Here is a 23,339-nt window from a genome sequence, read left to right on the forward strand (position 1 = left end):
AGATAAAAGTTACGGGCCTTATTCCCATAAAATGCACATAATATACACAATTTTTCACCCATTATTAGGGATTCTCACCCCTGAATCTCCAATAAGAATCCCTGCACTAAACTAGTAGTCCTTAAGTATTAAGTCTGATCATTACTAGAGGCAACACCATTTCAAGAAGTAAGTTTCCAGGGAAACAAAGCAAAACAGGGATAAATCCAAAACGTAAGAAGCCTATTTCACCTCATTGAAACACTAGAGAGAACCACGGAAAGATGTGAGCCCATCAGGGGTTTATTTCACATACTCACCTAGCTCGTCTGATGCCTGATTTGCAAACCCAGGTCATGGTGCAGGCACTTGGGTGGGTCTGGGCAAGTAGGGAGCACACCCGGACTTAAAGACCCTAGTTTTCTTGGTTTCAGCATTTCAGGAAGGGTAGTTGATTTTGAGGCAACCATTGCAGCGTGATTTTTTTAAGCACACATTATTTATAATTTTAAAATCTAACCATTAAAAAAGACCTGTAGGCAGAAATTTTCTGAAACATAAAGAGATTTATTTTAAATTTTTACTTACATGACTGTAGTATTTAATAAAACTGTTCTTTTTCAAATTATTTAAAACAAATTAATGCTTATAATTCTTCAGGCTCTGTCCACAGGTGACATGCATATTAAGACTATCTGCTGACGCGAATGAGTAAATTGCATTTAAATACTAACATTATGGGTCTATTTGTTCTGAAATCTTCCTCCCAAAGATTCCTCCACCCTCTCGCCTCCCTCTTCCAAGCCAAGAAGGTCACTCATTCTTACTGTAGTGCAGAATTATACTTTTGTTTTAGATGTTACTGTTAGTCATCGCATTAGTCATTTTCAACTTCCTTGAAGCAATATTGAAACCTTCTTTGCGAACTCCATTACCTGCTATGACTAGAGCTGAAATCATCCTTTTCCACTTCTAGGTCTGCCAAACTCTCAGCCCAATGACTTAAAGGATGTGTGTGTGAAATGGGGTATGCCCAGAGGAAAGAAAGTAGCAGAAACAAGTGACAACAGTATATTATTGCATCTCTGCTGAGCATAATCCCTCATCAGGAAATTTTCTCTCCTCTGCACAATTTTCTCAGCGGTTAAGCTACTTTTTTGCAAAATTAAATAAGAGTTATAAAAACAAAACACCTGAGAGGTTCATAGAGCAGCAAGGGATGGGTATTGTGGCTCATAGTAGCCTTTTTTTTTTTAAGAAGAAGAAAAAAACTCATCTCTGTAACTCTCCTTCCTATGCCCCCAAAACAATATGATTGTTTCAGGGGATATAATTTTACATTTCAATTTCTTCCCAACACATGATGGAAAAAATTGCAAAACTGGAGCCTGAAACCAGAAAGTCATGCAGAGCTTTGTGTGTGTTTTGGAGGGAAGCGGGGAGCATGAACAGAAAGGAAGCAGAAACCCGTTGTGTTACTCTGGTCCGCAGCCAAACCACCCCGCTTACTCCTGCTTCTGGTGCCTCAGGGAGTTTGTTTTTCAAGCTTTTTATGGCAAGGAGAAAAAAATGTATTGGGAAATGGGGAAAAAATTCTGGTCCTAAAAATGATATTATTTAGTTCTATCCCTGTAATCTATGACACAAAAGATGAAGGCATGCAGTTGACTTTTTAAAAAAACCTTACATGAAAGAGATTTTCGTATGTAATTGCTGTATCCTCTAAAGATCAAACAACCTCAATTCTTTAATGTTAAAATCTGGAGTTAGCTTTTAATTTTTTCCCCAACAATCAAGTAAGGATTTCTTGTCCCCACGTGGCACATTTGGAAGTAAAAGAAATGACCATTTCTGCTGGCATCTCAGGAATAACTGTTTTTGGCGTCACATGCTTCATTAGACCCTGACAGGACAGTGGAGCCACGGTGGAACACACAGGGCTAGCAGTGAGCAGATGAATTAGAAAAGGTCATGCCTCACTGCTGATTCCCTGAAAGTTGGGGACCTTCTTTTTAGGAAAACTCCTCAGTCTCAGAAAGCTGAAAGGTTTAAGAAAGTCAGTTTGCCCTTCTGTAGGTCAGACTATTTTCTTCTCATGAAAAAGTGTATGAAAAAATGTCATGGCTCAGCCATTAACTTTCTCCAAATAAGTGTTATTAGAACATAATAAAATTATAAAGTTAATCATTTGGCCTGGTTATGGTCTTTCCAATGGTGGCCTCTTTTGAAAGATGGAAGATTGATTAGATAGATAGATTAGAGTTTTAAACTTATATAATAGATAATTTACAGTATAATATGTAATATTATATATGTAATGCTATACACACATCTATATCTATATAATATATAATAAAAATATATAACATTCATACATATTATTATATTTCAAGCATCTAGCAACAGTTTGACAACTTCTAGTTTTCTCAAACTTATGAAAATGAAGATTATTTATAGTGAGAGCAAATATATACATTGTTAGGAACCCAGTTTATATTCCTATGACCATGGTATTATATTAGAAGTAAGTAATAGCAGCTTTGGGTTTAAGTGAATAAAAACAAGATAAGAATAAAAGATCCCTACTGACAAAAAATGTAAATCCATTGGTTTATTGTCAAACAACTTTTTGTTACTCTGGCAGATGCTCCATTTCTAAGTGGGTTGATCCGTTCCACAGCCAAATAAGACTTTTAAATTTTATCAGTAAGGATGCTAGATGTCAAAACTCCCAACACGAAGGATGTGCCTTTAACTTTTTGCACTAAAGCACTCGTTAAGGATATCAAGTCCAATTAGACAAAATAAATGTATACGTCATTTCAAGCAGTTCCAATTCATGACAATACTTCCAGGAATGTGGAAACTCACCAAACCTCATGGCAGTGACAGAGAATGAGTCGTTAACTTTTCACTAAAAAAGCAGTCATCCATTTACCATTTATTATGCACCTAAGACACGCCAGACACGGTGACAGGTGTAAAATGTCAGCACTAGGTCTAAACTCTGTCCTTGTATGTTTTGCTTGAGCATCATTATTTCTTATGGGTTCCACTGAGGACTTGAAGCTCTGTAAGCTCAGGAAAAGCACAAAGTCTTCACGGTTTGGGTTTTTTTGGGGATTATTTATTTATTTATTTTTAATTATTCTTTGGGCTGCTTTGGGTCTTCCTTGCTGCATGTGGTCTTTCTCTAGTTGTGGTGGGTGGGGGCTACTCTTCGTTGTGGTGCACGGGCTTCTCACTGCAGTGGCTTCTCTTGTTGCAGAGCACGGGCTCTAGGCGCGCGGGCTGTAGAGCACAGGCTCAGTAGTTGTGGCGCACGGGCTTAGTTGCTCCGTGGCATGTGGGACCTTCCCAGACCAGGGCTCGAACCTATGTCCCCTGCATTGGCAGGCGGATTCTTAACCACTGTGCCACCAGGGAAGTCCCTTCACTGTTTTTCATTACTTATATCAATAAATTTTCATAACCATAAATGTTTATTTGTATTTATGAAGAATGGCTAAAGTACTGGAATCCCCTTAAACCTACAACCCTTCCTTTCTTTTAATAATTGGAGAGGGTGAATCTCCATCAGCCTCTCTATCTTTGCTTTTCTCAAATAACTGGTATTTTTGTTTGACTCCTCCTCTCTTTTAATCCATTGAAGTTATCAGGAGCTTGGCTATTTACCTTGTGAAATATTACATTACTGGAGGTAGATATAAATCCAGCAACCACAGAAACCCCAGCTCTCAATTCCAGAACCGAAGAGACAACAGCAGTGGAGGTAAGAATAAGGGAATTTTCTACCTTATTTCTGCAGTCAAGTTGAGAATATGAGATCAGGTTGCCTACTTTCCAGAAATTAGAGCCAAGGGAGCCAGCCAACTTCTTCAAAGGTACTTTAAAAGGAGAATTTCTTCAGTCTCTGCCTCCCCCCAGAAGTATCTCAAACCAAAGAAGGAGCCATAAGAAAATATAAAAACTTAGATAGGTTCACCTGTTCTGGCAGAAGGCTCCATTACGAACGGCTGCATTTTTAGTCTTAAGCATCTGTCTCAAATAATAGATCTTAAAAATGCAAACTCTGAAACTTTCTTAAAAAGGCCACAAAGAACTACTTAAATAGTGATGTTTTACTATAAATTATTTTCTACTGATCAACTTAGCATCTTCTTAGAGATACAAGAATTTTAGTCACCAGTCTCAAATGTCAGGTTCACTCATATTAATAGCAGTTAATTCTGGACTTTTGCTTGATATGTCATTAAGAATTTGTCTCTACCAATTCTTGTTCTCCCAATTCATTTTTTTCCATTTTTGTCACACTCCCCACATCTACTCCTATTACGCCTTCCCTCTGATAATTACTATAAGGAAAAAATATATATGTAATAATTTAGTTGTTCAAAATACAGAAAGACTAGATTTTAGGCTTACAGAAATATCAAACACATAAAGTGTTCTATACAGAGAAGTTTGAGTTGTGGCTCGGAAGCGTGATGGGGAAATGTTCTCAAATAAAATATAGGTTTGACCCCCGGACCAAATTGATAAACAATAAAATAAATGAACATGAGATAAATACGCTAATGGTGCCCTCAAATACCTCGGTTTGCTAATGTGATGAAGACCTCACAAGCCATAAAGGCATACGTGTGCAAGGTAACGTTTAGTTTGACAAATTCCACTCTCCGTTTTTTGGGTGGGTTGGGGGTTGGCACTAAACCTTTTTGACATGTCTGAAAGCGAAGGATTTAAGTCGAGTTCATTATCTCTTTAGTGCAGAAGTCTGGGAAACGAAGAGGCTAGACCAGGGAGACTCAACCCAGCTAGCGTTCCTTTTTGTTTTTCAAGCTGCCCTGACAATAATGCGGCAGGGTGAAAAGATCAGGAACACTTTATACACATTGTGCTAATTACTGCAAGTACTTAAAGTTGTAATTAGCTTATTATACTGCAGAGATCCTAACATGGCATGTCTTTCAAAAGAATTTCTCTCCAGATCATTAGTGGGAAAGCTAACAACATCTGCTTCAAATAAAATCAACCAATTAGCACAGGCAACTCCACATAGTTTGCAATCAGAGAATTATATTGTGCCAAGTGCTAATTTCAATGTGAATGCTATCTCCTTCTCATATCCCACGCTTCTCTGCCAGCACAGCTGGTGTTTAACACCACTGACTTCAGCGAAGTCTCCAAAAACTTATGTTAATTTGAAATAACCTAATCAGAAGTGTGCAATACAGACTGAGGTCGATCTCAGCTTAATTAAAACTGACCTTGTCATTTCACTGCCTGTAAAACACCACTGTCTCACCATTTATCGTTCAACTACCACAAATAGTTCATTTATGCAAAAACCCAGGAATATGAGTTCCAAACCACTAGAGCTATTTTCAGAAGTACTGTGAGCACTGGACTTTAAAGGAAGGAGAGGTCTGCCTATAAGTACCGGGCAACAATAAAGGTAATTCAGCAGACTCAAAATAACTTGTCAGCCCTACCCATGAAGGCTGCTTCTGCCCACTTCCATTGGCTCGAACGGCACATTCACTCCAGAGACTGACAGGCATTAGCAGATGTGAAGGCTTTCATTTTAAAATTAATATCTCACCCAGTACCTTTCAGCAAGCTGAATCGTTCAATCAATAAGCATGACATGGCAGGTGTGATGTGTACAAGGCACTAAATTCTTCTGCCAAAGGTACTAGAAAACATCTGCTCACATGCGTGTGTGTGCATGTCAATGGATGAACCGCTGAGAAAAATGATTGCAAGTGGAATATGTAATATGCTTGTATTCACCGAGATAAAATTAAAAACAAAGATCATATTTTTATGCTGTATACCTGCCATCAAATACACCTTGTTTAACCTGCCTTAAGTCTATAACCCTGTGTTTTTATATGTACATGGTCAACTGTCTATCAAATTAAATAGCCACCATTCTGGTTTTCTGCACATTAACATGGTTTAAAACATATCTCCAGGTTCTCTTCCAGACTTGCTTTGTTTATTTTCGTACCATCTTAATCCATCAAGTATTCAAGGCAATGGTACTAGCACTGAAAAATTTATCCATGAAATAATTCAAATTATTTATACCAGGAAGACTCTTTATTTGTCCACAGAGCACATGCTTAGCCGCAACTCAACATATTTGCTAATGCTTTCCTTCCAGTCAAGCAAGCTACCCTTTTGCTCTTGTTCCACCCACCCAGCCAAACCCAGTCTCTGATTACCAGAGCCTACACTGACTTCACCCCTGTAACACTTATTTGCTAGGCCAATCCTTCTGATACAATCAGGTATTGACTATCTTGAATCGTTTAATATTTTATCTCGGCCAAGTCATGGAGGGATGGTCTCATTCCATTTACAGGGAGACCCTCTGGTCTTGTGGAACAAACAGGGGCCATGGTGTCAAAATATTTGAATTCTTAACTTGGCTCTGTTAACTCTATGACCTTGGACCAGTGTGACCTTGAGTCATACACCAAATCGTCCAAGGCCAGGTCTCTCCATCTGTAAATAAGCTTAACAATACCTCAGAAAGTGGGAATTCCCTGGTGGTCCAGTGGTTAGGACTCTGTGCTTTCACTGCTGAGGGCCCAGGTTCAATCCCTGGCTGGGGAACTAAGATCCCACAAGCCGCACAGTGAGGTCAAAATAATAATAATAATAATACCTCAGAAAGTTAATTTTGAGGATTAAAAGAAATATTATAATAGATGCGACTGAGTCTAAGAGTCCAACAGATGTTTACTGAAGGACGTAACCAAACATTTGGTGAAATATTGGTAGGAAAAATGTAGGCTACCAGGAAAGAAATTTACAAATAAGGAAATATGAATTGGCCATCTTATAATGTTCATATGACAAACCTAGTGCAAAGAAGAGAGGTTATTTATATCCAAGATCCTGTTTTTAAAAGAAAAAAAATGGTATTCTGGCACAAAAGAACAAACAAAATCCATTTCGATTTGACTGTAGGTGAGTGAAGGTGTCTCCATCTCACTGAGGAGGTTAGGGCCCTGTGAGGAGTTGTTGGTCTAACTGGTGGACGTGAATGTTTTGCAATGCTAAGTGCTACCTTTCCCAAGGGAGGATGAAGAGCTTCTGATTCCTTCCCAAGAAAAGGTGAAATTGCTTATGCCATGAAAATTGTTTAGACAATGTCATCCCACTCACATGATCTCTCTTACGATATTATAATTTGATGGTGAGATACCTGAATTCCAGATTTATGAATGTTATATGATTGCATTCACTCACTCATCAAAAATTTACTCTTTCCTACCTGTGTGATCTTGGTCAGGTTACTTCACTTCTTAAAGTTTCAGTCTGTTCCCCTGTAAAATGGTAATAACAGTATCTGTCATTTTGGTTGGTGGGTATATTAGATGAATGTAGCTCATGCCAAATGTTTAGTGTTTTGCCTGGCACTTAGTAAATACCTTGTGACGCACAGCTACTCTTGATAATCTTATCTACTTCTGCCCCTGCTGCCACAGAAAGGATGATCCTGAACACTGCTCCCTTTTCGGATGTCAGATGTCATCTCCTCCATGGGTCCTACTCCCAGGCTGAATTATTCGCCCTCCCTTTGGTTTCACAGACCTTTGTCCCTATTTGTATTGTAGCATTTAGCATAGTGTATAGTAATAATCTGTTCAGATCATTGTTTTCCTGCCAAATTTTTGAGCCACTCAAGAGCAGGAATTTTTAACTCATTAATCTTTTTGTTCCTAATGTTGATAAAGTGTTGCACATAGGAGGAATCCAAGAAATATTTGTTGACTAAACGAATGAATAACTATACTGACATGGTATATAGACATAAATATTACAAGCATTTTTCTGAAATACCATAGTCCTCTAAAGTTTAGATTACCAATCTTAGAAATCTGTGAACTTTAAATACAACATAAGGTGTTGGTTTCAAACTTTAGACACTGGGAATTCTCTGGCGGTACAGTGGTTAGGACTCCGGGCTTTCACTGTCAAGGGCCCCGGTTCGATCCCTGGTTGGGGAACTAAGATTCCGCAAGCTGCACGGCGTGGCCAAAAAACAAAACAAAACTTTAGACGTTTCTGGAGCTTTTTCCCGTGCTATCATGGCTTCATTAGTGTCCTTTGTGGACCCAATGAATTCAGTCAGAAGGATTCTCTTAAAGTTTTCCATATTTATTACCACCAGGGCAATTAAATAAGGGACTTTGCTACTTGAGAACTCCTTTTCCCAAAAGGCCCAAGTTTGGTGAGAGTAACTACTGTAGGGCAGGACAGCAGGTGGACAAAATGGAGAGAGAATATGTAGACAGGATAGTTTCTTCTCTGTTTTTCACTGACAGTCCTGGATAACTTTCACAATTACTACTATTATTATATAGGTTACTTTGGAAATCCATACGAAACAGATTCCAAATCAGAAAGTAATTTACAGGCTTCCCTGGTGGCGCAGTGGTTAAGAATCCGCCTGCCAATGCAGGGGGCACGGGTTCCAGCCCTGGTCTGGGAAGATCTCACATGCCGCGGAGCAACTAAGCCCATGAGCCACAACTACTGAGCCCACGTGCCACAACTACTGAAGCCCGCGCACCTAGAGCCCGTGTTCTGCAACGAGAGAAGCCACCGCAATGAGAAGCCCATGCACCACAACGAAGAGTAGCCCCCACTCGCCGCAGCTAGAGAAAGCCCATGTGCAGCAACAAAGACCCAACACAGCCAGAAATAAATAAAGATAAAATTAATTAATTTTTAAAAAAAAGAAAGTAGGGCTTCCCTGGTGGCGCAGTGCTTGAGAATCCGCCTGCCAATGCAGAGGACACGGGTTCGAGCCCTGGTCTGGGAAGAGCCCACATGCCGCGGAGCAACTGGGCCCGTGAGCCACAACTACTGAGCCTGCGCGTCTGGAGCCTGTGCTCTGCAACAAGAGAGGCCATGACAGTGAGAGGCCCGCGCACCGCGATGAAGAGTGGCCCCCGCTCGCCGCAACTAGAGAAAGCCCTCGCACAGAAACGAAGACCCAACACAGCCAATAAATAAATTAATTAATTTAAAAAAAAAAAGAAAGAAAGTAATTTACAATTAAGCTGTTAGACATGGTACAAAGCTTTCCAATGAAAATCTTCATCGTTTCTCAGAGAAACATTCAGCTAGAAATACAACCACAGTTAGACTAAAGAACCAAAAAACCAAACCAAACCAAACCAAAACTGTATCCACTGAAGCGCCATTTATCCAAAATAGATATAAACTAAAATAGCTTAAGAGTCAAAAATTTTAACTGGTCTTTAAGTGACCTTGAGGTTACTGAATCAACAGATAAACTGTGTTCTGTATGTTAGGACTAAATGTATTTTATCATCTAATACTTTTAGCATTGTTAAAAGGTGTATGATTTAACCATACGGTGAGCATTCTGGCTTTTCCAGGACTTTCTCAATTTCACATTTTCTATTGTCGTATAAGTAAACATGTATTTTTCAGACCATATATCCCAATTTGGGATGCAAAAATTCTGGTCTCCATATTTAATTGTAAGTCCTCAGTTAATTGGAATGTGTACTGAACCAGAAACTCCACTCCAGGTCTTTGGGACTGTGCTTCCAAATATAAGTATCTGATTTACGCTTTAAAAGAAGTATTTCTGTATCACCTGTGTGTCACTTCACATGGGGACTTATCAAACAAAGTGAGAGAATTCCCAAGAGTGAATGTGGGCCAAATTTGCTTCAGCACAAATGGGTAATCACACAAATCTCCCTGTTGTCCTTTTCTCTGTTTTATTAGCTCTTTTTCTCTTCTACTTCTCTCACTGCATGGTAAACCTTCTTACTGCCCATGTTATAACAACTTCCATTCCAAAAAGCCCAGACAATGGATGATGTTTACTTGCTGTTTGCAAACAACAGAATCCACAGCATTGCCAGCAGATGCCCTTGATTCACTGTGAATGAGGAAGGGAATTATAGGAAATCAGTGTGCACTGTGTCCAGCTGAGATGGATGCTGGCAAAACAGATTCCAGGCAAAATATCAGAGTACAAAAGTGTATCTTCTGGGCCTTTCTCACTATAGGGCATCCCTCTGAGGCCAGCCAACTCCACTGTATCTCTTTCCAAGATATGTCCACTTCTCGACTCTTTAAAACCACCTTTTATTTTCTCAAGACCTGCTAGTTCATCTGATAAAATGAATTGAGAGTGAGAGCTAACGTCATGCTTCCCAGATAATCTTATATTTGAGTAGGGACTGTCTAGAGATTCAATACCTTAACCTAAAGCAATGGATTTTGAAAACAAAAAATGGCTTGTACCAAGTTACATTAGTGAAGAACCATTTATCAGGGATTGGAAAAGGTCTGAGATTCTACCCTACTTGCAAGCTGACAAATTAATCTGCGACAGTTTCATAGATGCTGCAAGAGGACAAGAGATTCCTGGATCAGAGACAAAGGACGTTATTACTCACAGCACAGCCAGCAGCATGAATATCATGTTTGCGTCAATTCTCCTTACTCCAAGTGTCCCACTGGGTGACACAGAGGATCCCCAGTGGATGTTCTCCTGCAGTGGGTGTGAGTCACAGCTAAGGAACCCCAAGCTTAGGGAACCTGAATCTTTTATAATGGGCAGTCAGCATGCCTGCCCTTTGCCTCATTAGGAGAAACTCTTTTTATCATACCAGACAGTCCGTAAATCTGCTTTCTTCTCCAGCGGGTTGTGAGCTCTATCTTCCAAGGCTATTTACCATACAAACATCCTAGGAAAAAGAGTCCGGAGCAAAAGCCAGTCAGTGCCTCTGCTCCCGAGATGTGCAAAAATAAGAGACCTATGGAGAATTGTCTCCCAACACCTCTTCAGAAAGAGATTTTCAGCAGCTGTCCCAAATGGTATCTTGTAGACTGCTGCTTCTCACCTGGAGAATAAACATGCATATTCCTGGGCCTCACCCCAGAGATTCTGATTTAGTAGGGGTGGGGCCCAACAATATGCATTTCTAAAAGATCCCAAGTGAAACTGATGCTGGTGGTTCCTGGACCACCCTTTCTGCACTACTGTAGATGACAACTTCACTGACGTGTAGAAAATAAATGGAATTAGAATTTGAGGAAAAGGTGGTGAAAAAACCCACAAATAGAAGCAAATAGAGAAAAACAGAAGGAAATAAAGAGGAGAGGAGTTCGTCTACTATCACTCAGGGTGAGCAGTATTGGGATTTGGATTTTCAGGACTATTTCAGGACTATGTACATGGCAATGAATTTGTACCTCTGACTTTCAGCTTGGAGGTGACAAAGTTATTTTGCTTTCCTAAGCCCATGACTCAAAACTGGGAGGTGTGGGCTTCCCTGGTGGTACAGTGGTTAAGGATCCGCCTGCCAATGCAGGGGACACGGGTTCAGAGCCCTGGTCCGGGAAGATCCCACATGCCACGGAGCTACTAAGCCCGTGCGCCCCAACTACTGAGCCTGCGCTCTAGAGCCTGCAAGTCACAACTACCGAGCCTGCGAGCCTAGAGCCCGTGCTCTGCAACAAGAGAAACAACCACAATGAGAAACCTGCACACAGCAACAAAGACCCAACACAGCCAAAAATAAATAAAAAACAAAAAACAAAAAACTGGGAGGTGTGATCCTACACGAGCCCAATCTGAGAGGCGAAGTTCATGCTGAACAAAATGCCCCTGTTCTCATTTGTTTCCTTCTTCTACTGAGCTTCATTTCACCCTGCACTTGAGACAGAAAGTCTCCTGAGTAGGTGATGTTGGATTTTTCCTCCCAAGACACATGTATCTATTGACATGGTATCTTCAAGACATGCATGTTCATATTGGCATCTGTCACACAGAGTGTATGATAAACAAAATAAATAATTTTTACTTGAAAAAATTTTCCTATGTTATTTTTATGCTCTTCTGATAAAACAGGCCAAATTATAGCTTCATTTTTATAAATACAGTTTCCATTAACTTCAGAGACAGTTGCACATGAGTCTCTAGAGACTCCTATAAGTATCTTGTTGTTTATTACGTTTTAACCACCACATGGTACATGTGTAGTATATATTTGATTCCCTCTGAGATCAAGATTAAAGTTGCCAGTTGAAAACATAAATGCAGAGCCTACAACTGGAGGAATAATAATCCTTTTTCAGTCTTCATCCTCTTCAACTCCTCTACTCTATTTGATGTTGTTATTTATGCTCTCGTTGAGGCATCCTATTCCCTTAACTTCCATGACATCAAATTTGGGGGGTTTTGGGGGATAATGATTTTATCACTTTAATAAAATTTATCCATGCTCATTATTTGTTATTTTTTTTTATTTTTAACATCTTTATTGGACTATAATTGCTTTACAATGGTGTGGTAGTTTCTGCTTTACAACAAAGTGAATCAGCTATACATATACATATATCCCCATATCTCCTCCCTCTTGCATCTCCCTCCCACCCTCCCTATCCCACCCCTCTAGGTGGTCACAAAGCACTGAGCTGATCTCCCTGTGCTATGCGGCTGCTTCCCACCAGCTAGCTATTTTACATTTGGTAGCATATATAAGAAGTCCATGTCACTCTCTCACTTCATCCCAGCTTACACTTCCCCCTCCCCATGTCCTCAAGTCCATTCTCTACGTCTGCATCTTTATTCCTGTCCTGCCCCTAGGTTCTTCAGAACCATCTTTTTTTTTTTTTTTTTTTTTAGATTCCACATATATGTGTTAGCATACGGTATTTGTCTTTCTCTTTCTGACTTACTTCACTCTGTATGACAGACTCTAGGTCCATCCACCTCACTATCATTATTTTTTTAAAAACTAAGCAACACAGAAAAGTGTTAGAAAGCGAAGAATTACCCCAAATCACATCAAACAGAAACAAACAGTGTTAATATTAGGTGAACAATGTGCCACACTTCTCTCTATACCTGTAGAAATAGAATGAAGAAATGGGTAGGTATATACATAGATTAGAGAAAGAAAGATAAAGAGATAGGGAAACAAACAGGAAAAGATAGAATGATAAGACCACCTCATAAAATGGGATTATATTCTAAATGTTGTTTTTAATCAGATGTATTAAAATTTATATGAATTTAAAAGAAAAAAGAGGGACTTCCCTGGTGGTGCAGTGGTTAAGAATCCACCTGCCAATGCAGCAGACACGGGTTCGATCCCTGGTCTGGGAAGATTCCACATGCTGCGGAACCACTAAGCCCATGCGCCATAATTACTGAGCCTGTGCTCTAGAGCCCGTGAGCCACAACTACTGAGCCCATGTGCCGCAACTACTGAGCCCATGTGCTGCAACTACTGAAGCCTGTGCACCTAGAGCCCGTGCTCCACAACAAGAGAAGCCACTGCAACGAGAAGCCTGCACACCGCAACGAACAGTAGCCCCTGCTCACTGCAACTAGAGAAAGGCTGCACGCAGCAACAAAGACCCAACGCAGCCAATAAATAAATAAATAAATAAATAAAAGAAGAAATTGAAGGGATTTCCAGTTTAAACTGGTAGGTTGAACACATACACTTACCTCTAATACATCTTGAAACCTCAGTGAAATGAGAGCAAATGGATAGAAAAGAAAAAAATATACATATACAAGAAAAGAAAGAGAGAATAGGGAAAAGACAATACCACAAATTTTGGAGAGGGGAAAGCCAATAGATGAGTAGAACAATATACCTGCGTGCCAAGCCAGCAGTGAGAAACACTGAAACACCACAGAACCCCAGATGCCTCAGGCAGAGACAGGAAAGGTGACAGGGAAGGTAGGGCTTAAACACTACTTGAAAGTCTATTTAAGCATAGTTAGAAACTGGAACCCTCATCCACTGTAAATGTAAAATAGTACAGACATTTTGCAAAACAATCTGACAATTCCTCAAATGACCAAACACGGAGTTATCATGTGACCCAGCAATTTCACTCCCAAGAGAAACGAAAACACATCCACACAAAAACTTGTACATGAATGTTGATAGCAGCATTATGCCTAACAGCCTCCAAAGTGGAAACCAGCCAAATGTCCATCAACTGATGAATGAAAAAACAAGATGTGCTATATCCATACAGTGGAATGTTATTCGGTCACAGAAAGGAGTGAAGTTCCGAAGTATGCTACAACGTGGATGAACCTTGAAAATATTATCCCAAATAAACAAAACCAGTCACAAAAGATCATATATTGTATGATTCCATTTATATGAAATGTCCAGAATAGGCAAATCCACAGAGACAGAAAATGGTCTAGTGGTTACCTAGGACCGGGCGGGTGACGGAGAATGGTGAGTGACTGCTGGTGGGTACGAGATTTTCTTTTCTAAAAATGTTCTCAAATGTATTGTGGTGATGGTTGCACAGCTCTGTGAATTCAGTAAAAACCCTGAATTTAATACTTTAAGTGCGTGAATTATATCGCAATAAAACCACGTTTAGAAAAAAGTAGCCAGTTACACTCCCAGATGCCCTCCCCTACTCAGCACAGTCAGGCCACTGGTCCTCCCCTATTTCATCAAAAGATCAGAGACTTGTTCTCTGGCGAGGGTAAACCTGCAGGCCTCTGGACTGAGTGACAGCAGGCCAACTGAAGGCAGGTGCTGGAGTGACAACAGAGGAGTTCAAGTTCACGTGCTGAATGTTGAGATTCTCAGCCTTCTTTCTCCCTCAGAAACCAATGTGCTCATGGTTCTAATAGGGAAGAGCAAAACCAAAATTTGAATATTGTGGGTGGGGAGAAAAAAGGTAAAGGAGGAAAACCCAATAAGGAATTCTACATAATAATGATGTGCCACCTAGCATGTGGTCTCCCACTTAGTGCTCAATAAATATTTTGTGAATTAATAAATAAATCAATAAATGACTAGAGTTTCTGGAGAAGCAACAAGCCATGTACCATGAGAAGTGATGTGCTGGCACAGTAAATCTTTTCTGGAAAGCAATTTAGCAATATGTCTCAGGAATGCTCAAAAAAGTTTCCTCAGTAATTATATTTTTAGTAATTTATCCTTGACAAATACTCTCAGAAATGTAAGCAAATGTTTCTGTGTAAATATCTTCAGCGCAGTGTCATTCCATAACCATAAATTTTGGGAAATCTAAATATTCAATAATAGGAATATTATTAAATATATTCAGTGTACCTATATATTAATGAAATTCATTAAAAAGTGATTTCGAAGTCCATTTCACCATTTCATTATAATATGGAAATGTTACCAATGATGGGTGAAAATATTAGGACACAAAACTGACACGAAACATTGGGACACAAAAACGTCAAACACTCTGAAATAAACTCTTGTTTAAACCTAACCTCCTCAGCCCTAATCCAGATGCCACACTGTTTTTGCATCTCTCTCTCGCTCTTTGCCTGCTCTAATCATGCATGATCCCTCTGCCCCGTATTCTTCTGGATTCCAGTAGCAATTTGTCTGCCCTGCTTATTCCACTTAATAAATATCAGTCATATCCCTTCTCTTTTTTTTAATCTTCTGGAAGGCAAGAATTACATCTTAAATTCATGCCTCCTTTAGTATCCAATGAAATGCCTTGCACACAGTCAGTACACTCATCATTTTTCACCAATTCAATAGATAACTATTATATATATGTCTGTTGTACACCTAGAACTACTAAGGAGAAGTTAAAAGAGCACAGACACGACATCAAGAAATCTGGGTTCGAAATTAGGCTGTGCATGACTTTGGACACACTGGTTAACAACATTAGGCCTCAGTTTCCCAATAGTGAAATAATGCCTTAGGTCAGTATTCCCACTGAACTTTTAAGATGAGGATTCATGTGCCAGTGATTTATTAAGTGCTCCCAGGAAAGATGGTGGCGGCAGGGGTGGGGGAGGGAAAAAACAAACAAGGGTATGACCGCAGGTGAAGTCCCAGCCTGAGTCAGATCAGGGGAGCTCTGGATCACACAAGTAAAGCCTCCACCCTGTCTCTACTTGAGTCAAGGTGGGTGGACTTTCATATTCACACCTGTCAGTCACTGGCCAAGCTTCCTTGATGCAGGGCCAGGGCCAGGGGTAGGTATGGTAAGGCTAAACTCCCACGTACTTCCAGTTCTCTGTGTCTGGGCAAAGCGGTTCCAGTAGCCCAAGGCTATTCCATTGATGAAAGTCACAGAAAGCCTTTAGAAATGAAAGAACGCATAAGTTGTGGGAGGGATGGCATTGTGGGTGGAGGTCAGTGGCCACTACAGAGGGTACTGGAGTAGGTGACCTCTAAATCAGTTTTCTGAGTCAAATTTCAACAAGTCTATTAATATTTAATACAAAAGACACAATCATTAAATCTATTTGGGGAGACAAAATGAACATATATTAAATCACTGGACGCTAAGTCAATGTACACTCGAACATAAACACCACCCAGAAAAAGGGAAAATGCAGAGCTTACTCTGAAAGCTGTTACAAAGCAGGTAAATCTGTTAGCTAGCCGTGAAAGAAATGCGAGCTTATAAATAGGGCACTTCATTGACACAAATCACTGTCTCCCTAAAATCCTGAACAACAAAATGCTTCCTCTGAATCCAACTTTCTCTCTCTTCTCTTCATCTTCTTTCCCACTGAACTTGCGTTTAAACTCTTTATGCCACATCTGGGCTCTCAAATCCTCTGCCTTCTACCCCTCCTGCCATTACTTCCTCATTTGTTCCCTGCACAAATATACACATTCATCCCTCGGTGTTTTCTATTTAGTTCTTCTATCCTAGAATTTTCATCTCTTTTTCCCCAAGTTGTCTAAATCACAGCTCCACAGCAAAACCTCCACGAATACTTCAGTGATTCTCCAGTTCATTAACTGCCTCCAACACCCACAAAATGATTAGAAAAGATATGACAGTGTATAATTAACGTCTAAGCCCTATGGTACTAAATCTGGCTGCTACAGGCACATCTATTCTTTCTCCTCAACTAGACTGTGATCCTCCCAGGACGATGTATTATATCCCTTCACACCACTTGGCAAAGATCTAGACAAACCAAAGACTAACATATGTGAGAGATGACTTCTCTCCTTAAGAAAAATAGTAACTACCAAATATAGTCAAACAAGATAAACTTCACTTTTTAAAATAACACGAATACAATGCAGAATCAGTTTACTGATGTATTCTGACATGTTACTTCAGGATAGTAAAGGAGAAAATGAAAAAACAAAAAGAAACTCAAAAACATTTTACAAAATACACATCTTTAAATGCATCTTCAGGTTGATTCATTTAGGTGTTTATATGTCTGAGGATCACGATTCGCTACATTATTGTGATAAACAGGATTCTACGTAGAGACCTCCAGCTCTTAAGAAAATTAGGAAACAAGGCAGCCTCAGGCAGTAAGAATAAGAGCACAGCAATGTCAAGTTTTTCTGATAAAGGAGATGTCTGGTTATAATATAATGACTTTGTTCTACGAGCTGGATATCAATGTCCAATGTTTTCATATGCTACCTAGAGTCAGTCTTCGGAGAGATTTAAATTTCCACCATAGAGAATACTGCCCCAAATGAGAAAAATATTCATGCTTCCTAGGATTGCTGCTTCGACTGTTACTGATTCCATGAAAATATATCTACAAACAGAAACAGAACATTTGAGGAAGAAGATAAGAATGGGTTAAGCAGGGTACACATACTGGATTATCTGTGCTTCACTTTCACATGTGGCAGAGACACTCACCCACCTTCCTCCATGGTTCCAACATCTGCTTTGTAATCTGCCCACTTTGGAGTTGATCAGGTCATGAGGGCTCTTGGTGCCCTTATAAAAGAGGCTTCAGAGAGTTAGCCTGCCCCTTCTGCTATGTGAGGTTACAGTGAGAAGACGGTTGTCTAGGAGGAAGCTGGCTCCTACCAGACATCAGATCTGCCAGCGCCATGATCTTGGACTTCTGAGCCTCCTGAACTGTAAGAAACAAACGCTTGTTGTTTATAAGTCAGCCACTTTATGGTATTTTTGTAATAGCAGCCCAAAAGGACTGACACCTCCTATCAGCTCTGTCAACCCCAATCCCTCCAGCAACTTTCCTTCTTCTTATGAGGGCCTGACCTGGTTTATGTTTCTTGCAATCAAGAACCCTGAAAGGTCCAAAGCCCAATCCAAACTTAACATCTGCCTTCAACACATGCAGACCCATTACCTTCTGACTCGTTCACACTCAAACCTGGCATCACTTTAACAACTTCATCTGCCGCACCACCCTGTCTTTTCTACCTCTTTAACATTTCACACACCTGTCTGAAAACAATGCATACGTCTGTGAAATCACAGCAGCAGATGAACCTGTTTAAATCCGACTCATCCTTCAAGAACTAGTTCAAAGTCAGCTCTCGTCTTATCCCTGTGTCTCCTATGCCCACCCACGTATAACCACTCTTCACTCTGAACTTTTAGTACATAATTTACCTATTTTCCTGCCCTTATTAGTGCATTCAACTAACAGTTATTAGCTGAACCTACTCTGTGTCAGGTATTGTTATAAGGGCTAGAAATACAGCAATAAACCAAATAGATATCAATCTTTGTCTAGTGAGGAGACAGAATATAAACAAAATACTAAGTAAAATGTAGAGTAGGGGGGCTTCCCTGGTGGCGCAGTGCTTGAGAGTCCGCCTGCCGATGCAGGGGACACGGGTTCGTGCCCCGGTCCGGGAGGATCCCACGTGCCGCGAAGCGGCTGGGCCCGTGAGCCACGGCCGCTGAGCCTGCGCTGCGCGTCCGGAGCCTGTGCTCCGCAACGGGAGAGGCCACGACAGTGAGAGGCCAGCGTACCGCAAAAAAAAAAAAAAAAAAAAAAAAAATGTAGAGTAGGTTTAAGAGTCATAGGTGCTAAGGAGCAGAAGTAAACAGAGAAAGGGCTAGCGAATGTCATGGAGTGTGCCACTTACATAAGATGGGCACAGAAGGTCTCGCAGAAAAGGTGACATCTGAGAAAAGACCAGAAAGCAAATGAGGGAGTAGACCAAGGGGTAATCTTAGGATCATTCAAGACAGAGAGAACAGCAAACACAAAGTGCCTAAGTTTGAAGCAAGTCAGATTTTTTGTGGAAAAAAATGGAAAGGCAGAGAGATCAAGGGGAGAGTAGAAGGAGAAGGGCTCAGAGAGTAAGGACCTTGGCTTTTCTCTGAATAAGATAGGAAGCCACTGAAGAGAGTTAAGCAAACATGGTCTAACTTCATTTTAGCAGGCACGTTCCAGGTGGAGAATGGACTTTAGGGGTGAGGCTCAGCAGAAGCTGGGAGATAAATTAAGAGGTTGTCCTTTGGCAAGATGTTGCTGGAGATGGAATAGACTTTTCACCTCTCTACACCCCTCTCAAAAATAGAAAAAATCAAGTAGGGTAACATAAAAAAATGAATTCAAATGAATCTCCATGAATCCAGAATATAGGTTGGATGCAAGAGGAGTGTGGGAGCAGCAGCTCTGCACAAAAGGAGGGAAGACAAAGGGATTTCTGGTGGTCTTAAGAGCCAGGGAATCCAGAAACTGCCAGCAAATCATCACCATGAAGAGAAGGCATCCCTCCTGGGAATGGAAGGCTCAGTGGGCTCATCTAAGAAAAACAATGGAAACAGAAGGAGGCTTCTCAGACCCCCACTTGAGGCGAGTGCAGGAGCACTGCTGGGAGCCTGGCCCCACAGGCTCTGGAGAAAGGAGAGTCCCACACTGAGGACACACCTCAGGGAAAGGACTTTGGGGGAAAAAAAGAGTCCAGATTCAGGGGGTGGTGGGATGGGAAGCCCGTAGAGGCCCTTTTCAGAAATAGCTAGAGAGACGGCTACACCGAGAGACCATGGTTTTGAATACTTCAAAGCAACACTAGAGAAGAAGCCCAAGAGCTCTGCAGCTTGGAAGGCCATCCTGATCCAGCCCTCAGGAACTTCCTTGTAAAAGGACAGATAAACTCATCTTACTTAAACATGAGTAGCAGAAAAGGAGGTCATTCAATTCAATACGCAAGAATCTCCATTATTAAAAAATTTTTTTCTTCTCTTCACGAGGATAAGGGTGACATATAATTAATTCTTCTATGCTCTGGCGATGGAGCTATAACACAGCTATCAAAAGTGGAGCAAGAAGAGGAAACTGTAAGAACAGCAGAATAAGCTTGCTGGTTGCCTTGTAAGGGTAAAGGAGATGATTTTATAACAGACGTTCTGGGACAGAGTGAGGAGGCAAGAAGAGGTTATAGCTAACTTACTATCACTCACGGTAGAGAACCCGTACACAGCACTCAAGGACCTCTGTCCCTCTGGCACATGAAGGCAGGAAACTATTTGCATTAGGACCCTAGAGCCTCTGCACGAATGACAAGAACAACTATGGAACAGTAAGTCACACTCCCAGACAAGCAGCCACACTCCCGAACACTTGAACAACTTGGGTAAAGTCCTCACTTTCCCTGAGCTTCAGTTTCCTCAACTCTACAATGCCCCTAATAATATATATCTTGTAATATCACTGTAAGGACTGGCATGCTGAGGCACGAGAGGTCTTAGTTCTCCCCGTCGCTCACTCTTCCATCCCTGCGCCGTGCCATTCTTTAAAGACCTCGAGATAAATTCTCTAATCCCCTTTGTAGATCAAGTATATGAATATCTTTACACATTGGAAGACTACTTCTTATACTGTCCTCGGAACTTAAAACAGCTAGCTCTCACTCTCTAAAAACGTACCCTTCTTAAAAATTTAACTTCATGTTTTAAATAATACTTTGCATTCAGGGTAAACATTAATGATGTTTTCAATAGCTTTTTAGAGTTCCTGCTCTCCTGTTTTGTTACAGACCACGAGGCAGTTGTTACATTCCATTTGTGGTTGAAGTTATCTTTGCTTTGCTTTTACTATGCCATACTGGTTTATAAACCATGTGGGAAAACTCCCAGATGAAAGGCCCTTCATCAATGCAAGACATTAGTATTCTGTCTTTTGAGAAGAGTTTACTCTCTAGGCATATGGAACTGAATCTAATTAAGGGCATCTGCATCATTTAGTTCTAGCAAAAGCAAGACTGTCATTCTGTCATATTAATTTTATCTGTCACCTTAATGTTTAATAGCTGGGTCTAAAAAGCTAGGACGCTTGGCCATGCAGGAGAACAGCAAGGAAAGTTGTGAACAATATCATCATTCAATTCATACCCACTGGCAATCTGAGGGGCTCCCTGAACAAAGCTCTGGTATTTATACAGCCACAGGGGTCCAACATCACAGCTTTCCACAATGGGGTGCAGCCCCAGGACACAAGAAAAGCAAATTCAGCAGACAAATATACAACACAGGCTGGTTAAGAGCAATCAGAGACAGTGTGACTCCTCTCTGGCCAAAAAGTGAAGAGAGAGAATCACAAACCTGACAGACAGCAAATAACTATTACCTCTAGCTTGAAAAAAGTAGCCTGTGCGAAAAAACACTTATCCTTACAGGAGCTGAGAATAAGCCAGCCCAATTTCCATGACCATGGAAATTTCCACACCATGCCATGCCCAGGCTTAAAACCTTACCCGTTGACCTGAAGGTCAAAATCAAAATCCTCAGTAGGATTTAGATCAAGGATTTCAAACTCAGGCCTCGTATTAGATGATAAATGACAACTGACCCTAGGCCTGTGCGTCTGGAAGGTACAGGAAGTGGGGGGGTGGGACTGTAGTGAATGGCAGGGCACAAGGCCCACACCATAGTCGCAGCCTCCCCTCAGTTCAACTTGGTTTGTTGTTGTTAGGAGGACGGTATTGTCAGAAGTAATGACTGGTCAAGGGAAGCCAGAAAGCTGGATTTTAAAATTATTTGATTTTGAAATAATTCAAACTTAAAATACTATGTAAGCCAACATTCTGCAGAACAAACAAAAGTAAATCTGGACTAAAGATCACCATTCTGTAACTTCTGCACATGCCTAGAACTAGAGAGAAAGAGAGGTAATATATTACATTATAGTACATACACCTATATGTATATTATTACAACTATATGTATATTACATGTAACCATATATAACTATAAATGGTTATATGGTTTTATTATATATAATATAGTTGCATGGTTATTTATAGATACACAGTAGAAAATAAATATATGGGAGAATCTCCAAACTAAGACAAGAATTTTTTTTTTTTTTTTTTTTCTTTGCTTGTGGTGGGATTTTTGTTTGCTATTTTTGTTATGATTACTGGTTTAATTGTACTGTTATCAGAGAATATGGTCTGTACCTTTTACTCTTTGAAGTTTATTGAGTTTTTCTTTGTGGTCCAATGTACTCCCATTTGCGGAGCACAGGCTCCGGACGCGCAGGCTCAGCGGCCATGGCTCACGGGCCCAGCCGCTCCGCGGCATGTGGGATCTTCCCGAAACGGGGCACGAACCCGCGTCTCCTGCATCGGCAGGCGGACTCTCAAGCACTGCGCCACCAGGGAAGCCCAGACAAGAATATTTAAACAGAAAAATTTGTATCATCTAGCCTGCATTATACACACACACACACACACACACACACACACACACACACACACACTTTTTTTTTGGCCATTCCATGCAGCTTGCAGGATCCTAGTTCCCCAACCAGGGACCAAACCTGTTGCCCCTGCAGTGGAAGTGCAGAGTCCCAACCACTGGATTGCCAGGGAATCCCCATACATTTTATATTTTTAATCATTTGGGCAGGAGCCGAGCTGAAGTATCACTTGGTACTGATTATAAAAAGAAAATCTCACTAAGCAAATTTACAATATCAACAAGACTATAAGTTACTTCTTAACTTCTTAAGATTAATTGATTCCAGAAACCTCTGAGTATACACTAACACACAAGGCAATTATGTATGAGCCAAGACAAAAATGGACTCCTCATTAAGTTAAAATATAGATTGCTGGTTTTATCCTATGTCCAGAATACAACAGTATTCTCAATTGTCATGTTTTTTTACATGGCAACAATTCAAACCTTTCATTAATTTACATAGACACCACTAGAAATCAGTTAAAAATAGAGGCTTCTAGCTAACATGATTTTACTACTTTCAACTTAAACTTACTATGTTTAAAATATAAAATTGTTCCAAGTGTCTTCGTTTTTGCTTCTAATGATTGGAAAATTGTGCGTTAGCTTGATATATCAGTATATCCTTTCACTAGTTTCTTGCATGACACATAAAGTAGCTACAAGAAAATTCCAGAAAATAATTTTCAAAAATGTTTCAGCAATGGTAACATTCATGTAATAAGTACCTTCCCCCAGGGTAAGATTTTTGAACAATAAAGTTATTTGGATGTCTAAAATATGGAATATTTTTAGGGCTTCCCAGGTGGCGCAGTGGTTGAGAGTCCGCCTGCCGATGCAGGGGACACGGG

General features: G+C 40.4%; 1 non-coding gene and 1 pseudogene across 1 annotated transcript; both read left to right on the plus strand.

Moving 5' to 3' along the window:
* The window catches only part of LOC103084913 (40S ribosomal protein S3a pseudogene), a 184,112-nt pseudogene that overhangs the window by 146,364 nt on the left and 14,409 nt on the right, over window positions 1-23,339 (plus strand).
* On the plus strand, window positions 6,534-6,606 carry TRNAE-UUC (transfer RNA glutamic acid (anticodon UUC)). The gene has a single exon. It is a non-coding gene; the product is annotated as a tRNA-Glu (tRNA).

This window comes from Lipotes vexillifer, unplaced genomic scaffold (genome assembly GCF_000442215.2).
Source record: "Lipotes vexillifer unplaced genomic scaffold, Lipotes_vexillifer_v1.1 scaffold1086, whole genome shotgun sequence".
Lineage (NCBI taxonomy): Eukaryota > Metazoa > Chordata > Mammalia > Artiodactyla > Lipotidae > Lipotes > Lipotes vexillifer.